At 40.6% G+C, this 5,760-nt stretch overlaps 1 protein-coding gene across 2 annotated transcripts in view; it reads left to right on the top strand.

The window, feature by feature from the left end:
- Window positions 1-5,760, top strand: part of cacng2a (calcium channel, voltage-dependent, gamma subunit 2a) — a 69,502-nt gene that overhangs the window by 16,246 nt on the left and 47,496 nt on the right. The window lies entirely within an intron of this gene.

Raw genomic sequence — 5,760 nt, 5'->3', positions numbered from 1 at the left:
TGTGCGTGCGTGCGTGCGTGCGTGCGTGTGTGTGTGTGCGTGTGTGCGCTCACCTTCATCGTCTCAGTGTTTCTGAGAGCAGTAAGGAACAGGATGAATTTTTAATGAGCAGCAGCGTGGCTTCCCTTTGCTCCCTCAGATCGCTTTCCAGGACAGGGAGTCTCTCATGATCATAGCAGCATGCACACAGGCAGCTCTGGGTGGGAACACACGCATGTAAGAACACACTTTCACCTGGAAATGACTGCAGATGTCATGCAGATATGAACCACACATGCATGCTTTTTTTCTTTCCTCTCAGCAGTGGGACTGTGTGTGTCCATGACAGGGCTGACGCTGTGCCAGTCTTTAGGATAACTGCTTGAACAACTTGTGAAACTGAATCTTTTATTTACCCACAGTGTTCTTCATACAGCTTGCTGCGGGGCAGCTCGGCCACAGAAGTCAGAACACAACTGTAAAAAGGCTGGGAAATTAAGTCAAACTGAATATAACAGCCTCCAGGGGGGCCCTTTTCAATGTCTGTATTGATCATTTAGAGCAACAGAGCAACGTGCACACCCCTTTGTATTCATGTTTTTGTGTACCTGAGTGATCCAAGTTAGATATACACTCTCCTTTTTGCTCTGCTTTGGTCTCCACCACCTGCAGAGAAGTATATCTGCTTCTTTAGATGTTTAACTAACTATGTTTGTTGATTGTCAGCCCTTATTTTTACATTGTTGAAGTCATGTCACAACATGGCGGAGGAGGTTACATGAATTTCAAAACTCAGGGGGTGTTTCCCTACCCAGTCCTCCCGGTACCTGCATAGACGGTTTTTAGCGTTCATCAGGTTCCGGGACACAGTGAGCAGCTGATGGGAGCTGGCTGCAGGCCGACTCAATCACCACGAACAATTTTTATTGTTTTATCAGACTATAACTACTCCAGAGTCTGCTCCTGAGACTATGCACTAATTTTTGGGACAATTAGGGCAGGATTTGGGACAACTGCTTGGATTTTGGGACTGTCACAAGTTTTTGGGACGTCTGGTCACACTATCACCGTCATTGGTTGTCGGTAGTGGGTGACTGAGTAGGCAGTGAAGTGGAATTTCCTTGGTGTAACTATATGATCTTTGGTCAACGTGGTGTTTTTTTGGGTATAGTGTCAACTAGTCTCGCAATTGAAGCTACTGTTACACAATAGTTGCTTTTAATGGCTTAAAATAAGCATAAAAAAGTGACTTTGGTATTGGTAAATTCCTGGATACGGGCCTGGAAGTAAATACTAAAACAGTGACCTTTATTGATCAAGAAGAGCTGTCTTTCTCTTAGTTTACTTCCCTTTAATTCACTTGGCAGATGTATTAATTGTGTTAACTGTCACCGCTGCTGTATACCTATACTATATGCCCTTGAAAGGTCACTTACAAAATGAATGAACATTTGCTGATCACATATTTACATATTTCATTTTTCTCACTAACTATATAGAGTCAAGCTCTCTGTGAATGTGATTCCCAAACAGCAAATGTAGGTCATACTCATCTCCAAACGTCATCCTGTCAAAAAATGTGCTTGTAGTACGCAGAGACGGGCTCGTCACTGCTAACCACATACAGGCTTAATTAAAATGATTACCCTACAGAATTAAGTGCCGATCACACGGCCTCTCATCTCCTCTAACCCGACCCCCCTCACTCTTTTTTTTTTCGGAGGCCATGATATAGATTTCCTCAGCAGCTACATGGGGATTAAACTGAAGAGAAAGACACGGGGAAGGATGGAAAGAGGCTATGAAGAATTGGCGGGGAAGAAAAATGTTCAAGACAATGCTTTTCCAATATGGGGGGGGGGGGGTGGATGGAGGTGAGCACACACATAGATGCAAACATACCCTGCAGCATTTACATAGATGTAATGAAACAGGGTAATGGATGAATACATGCCTCCATCCATCTAGCAGCCTTGCCTGCCCTCCCTTCCTCCTCCCAGAATGCCGCGCTGCTCGCCGCTGCAGCAGGGCAAGAGATGACATGTGGACACTGAGTGAATTACCAATTGCCACCGAGAGAGAGAGAGAGAGAGAGAGAGAGAGAGAGAGAGAGAGAGAGAGAGAGAGAGAGAGAGAGAGAGAGACGCGAGAGAGAGGAGAGAGAGAGAGAGAGAGAGAGAGAGAGAGAGAGACTTAGGGGAGGTGGTTTGACGCATCCAGACTGCAACCATTGGCTTTTTTTTCCCTACATTAAAGATTAGAAAAAAAGAACTGCAGAGAAGCACTACACTGAATACTGGATGTATCTCCCCCCCCCCCCAACTCCTCTCTCCAAGTCTGTCCCTCCTCACCCCTTTGCTTCTCTGACCCTCTCTCATGCTACTTCCCCTTCTCCCCCACTCTCTCCCATACTTTCAGCTCAGGGAGAGAAATCAATAGCCACAAATTAATCATTCTGCCTTGGGCAGTGCAAAGGAGGAGGTGGTGGGGCTGGTGGGGATGAGTGTGGGGCGCCAGAGAGCGGGGCGTTTAGAAAACTACAGGAAGGTATTAAAAGCGATTTCTCAAGGCGTTAGACACACACACACACACACACACACACACACAGCAAAAAAAAGTATGGGGGGAAATTACAAGGAACAACAAACTGCAGAGAGTTTGCACTGTGAGCGTTTACTTTTGAAAACATAAATTGGGTTTTACCAAGTAATAAAAGGTAGTGATGTTGATTTGATGGTAGGTGTTCAGGTTGGTAAGTTAGAATTGGGACAAATAATGTTCAAAGTTTGTTGTAAATTTAGTCCAGTGGAAATAAACCCAAATGCTTTGCAAATTAGGATACTTTTCATTTTTAACAAACAGTAGTTAAAGTTAAAGTCAAAAATCATCTCGCCGGGGACTGATGTAACATTTTGCCTAGAAGCAACTGTGGTAAACTATTTTCATTATTAAAAAATAAGAAACATTTCAAACACTTGTGTACACTGTTCCCAAAAGGCAAAACGTCACAACAGGCTAAAAAACCAAAAAGCACTTCTTATGCTATGAAAGAGAAAATACAAAATACGGGTTGATTTTTCCTCATCCCAGTGATTGGCATGTGTGGTTTGCTCGCCAATCTGCTTGTTGGACTAACCTCAGTACATTCTTTGCTAATAGCATACGGCTAAAACATTTCGGGTGAAACTGGTGCTGGTGAACTTTGGTAACCATTATGTTACCATAACAATCTAGGGACCGTGTAAGTATTAGCATCAACTTTTGGTACTTAAAGTTCCAAAAGTAAAAGTAGTCATTATGCAAAACCTCCCATTTAAGAATCATTTATATTATATTTTGTATTATTAATTTGAATCTGCAAAGTAACTTAAGTTCTCAAATAAAAGGTAGTGGAGTAAAAAATACAATATATACTGTACGTCGGAATTGTAGTCAAGTAGAAGTATAAAGTGTCAGAAAGTGGAAATACTCAAGTACCACAAAAGTGTATTTAAGTACAGTACTTATTACAGCACAAATTAACCCTAACCAGAAACGTTTTTTAAATGAACTGACTTTTATACCGACCTTAGTCTGTGACACTGTTTAGTTTTTAGTAGTTGTACATGACGATGATAATTTTAAGCCAATCCCTAATGATTTCCTAACCTTAACAAAGTATTTTGGTTTCCTAAACGTAACTAGTATAGTTTAACAACATTACCTAAGCATTTGAAACTCTGCCTGTTAATTTACATAGACAGTCATGTTTAAAAAGTGGGGTGGCATATAGAATGCTCATATATGTTGCTTTGGGAGTCATTGGCAATCAACCTATTCTGTTTAACCCTTAAGTTGTCCTTTATTTAACCTGTTTTCAAAGTTTTTCATATCAGAAATATTGGTTTATTTTAACCAATTGTCCAAAAATAACATGGGTGCACAATATGTGGTATGGAACCCATACAACATTCTTTGCGGGTAAGATTTCTGATTACTTCTATTGGATTTTGGGTGTTTTATTCAATTGTATAGCATTTGGTTTCAAAAAAGTATGCTGACTAAACTTAAACTAAAGTCCGTAATTCACTCAACATCCCATTAGTCAAAATAATTCATTATTTATGCTTTTTTAAATTAAAAAAAAGAGGTACAAGTATATATAAATTAGGTTTAATGACCATGAATAATAAAAAAGCAATGCTAAAAGTGATAAAAATGTTTAAAAATGCCTAACAAAAAAGCAACAAAATGGCGGAAAAAGTTCACTGGGAAGACAACACAAGGGTTAAGTAATAGGATGTCCTGGAAATGGATCGGGGCTGGTATGAAGGATTTGTCCAGTGTTTAGCTTCATACAACACAGATGAAGTAAGGAGGTCAGCCTGTCTTTCCATGACGACGCACAGGGCGTTGTGGATGCTTAGCAGTCACTATTCATTTAGATTCTCCTTTTTACGTATATTTTAAAATGTGCGTTGAGATGAGACTTTATAAAATGAGACTGAATAACTCTGTATTTTAGTGTTCAGATATATTATACTGCCACGCACAATTCAATTTGCAATCCTTGGCATACAGCAGCTGTCTCACAATGCTGGAATTTGTCTCTCATGCTGATGTGATGCCGGGCTGAGTTACAGCATTGCACCTCAGAGAACCTGCTGTAATTGGCAGAGATGGGAGAGGTGACTTTGATGGTGTGATCATGCATTTTCTGACTCCTGTTATCTCTATTTAAAAATGGAGCTCAGCTTCGGTGGAAAAGCTCAAATAGGCCTTTCGTTTGGATGAAGTCAGTGTGCAGTTATCTGTCGATGGAACAGCTCCAGGCTGCATGTTTTGATGACATCAGAGTCTTTGGCTCAGAGAGAGAGAGAGAGAGAGAGAGAGAGAGAGAGGTTCACGATCACAAATATTGATCAGACTGTCCGAACTCCCGCATCATGTGAATTTGTAAACTGAGTAATGTTTCCACTTGAGACATCCAATACTAGCCAAGACGGCACAAGATTTGTAATGTGGGCATGAGATATTGTGTTTACAGTAAACCAGCATTAGTCACTCTCACAGGCTTATTTTCCCCGACTGCCCCAAACTCCTGCTGTCAAATTCATCACTACACAAACGTAACTGCATTTACCTCACTTCACCTTTATTGTAAATTGCTACTCTGAGTTGGATTTTATTCCTCTCTGTGTGTTTGTCTTTGTGCTGAGACTTTATCTCTCCTCAATAACCTTATGTGTCGGCTAATGTTAGTAAATCTTGGCCTGGGCCTTCCTGCATGTGAAAACCTACCTATATCCTTGTGTGGTTTGTAGGACTTATTGATACAAAATATATATATATGAAAAAAACTTACAAAAGCTATAACTTACAACAATACTTTGGGCTTTTTGTCTACACACAAAATGCGTTTTATGTTAACAAAAAATATCTTTTGGAAAACTCCTTCCAGGGTGAAGATTTTCAGAATCTCCGTTTTCAGTGTGTTCGTACAGACGAGGAAAACTAAGTCTTTGGCTATAACGTCAGAGTGTGCGCTGTTATCTCCTTAGTGAAGCATCACAAATGAGACAGCATTTCGTGCAACGGAGGAAGTGGCCAAAAGCTAAGAACCTGCTGGTTTATTGTTGTCTGGCTATCACCAGACCAAGCCAAGCTCAATAGATTTGAGATTGAGCATAACTGCTTTCTTTAAAAAAAAAAAAAAAAACTTTTTATCTCTTGTAGATTTTTCAGTTTGTCCTCTCGACCAGGACGTAACTACTTAGTTTACAAATGCAGATGATGCCGGCC

The sequence above is a fragment of the Etheostoma spectabile genome, chromosome 15 (genome assembly GCF_008692095.1).
Source record: "Etheostoma spectabile isolate EspeVRDwgs_2016 chromosome 15, UIUC_Espe_1.0, whole genome shotgun sequence".
In the NCBI taxonomy this organism is placed as follows: Eukaryota; Metazoa; Chordata; class Actinopteri; order Perciformes; family Percidae; genus Etheostoma; species Etheostoma spectabile.
The sequence above is the reverse complement of the archived record's forward strand: the minus strand, read 5'-3'. Positions and strand labels throughout refer to the sequence as shown.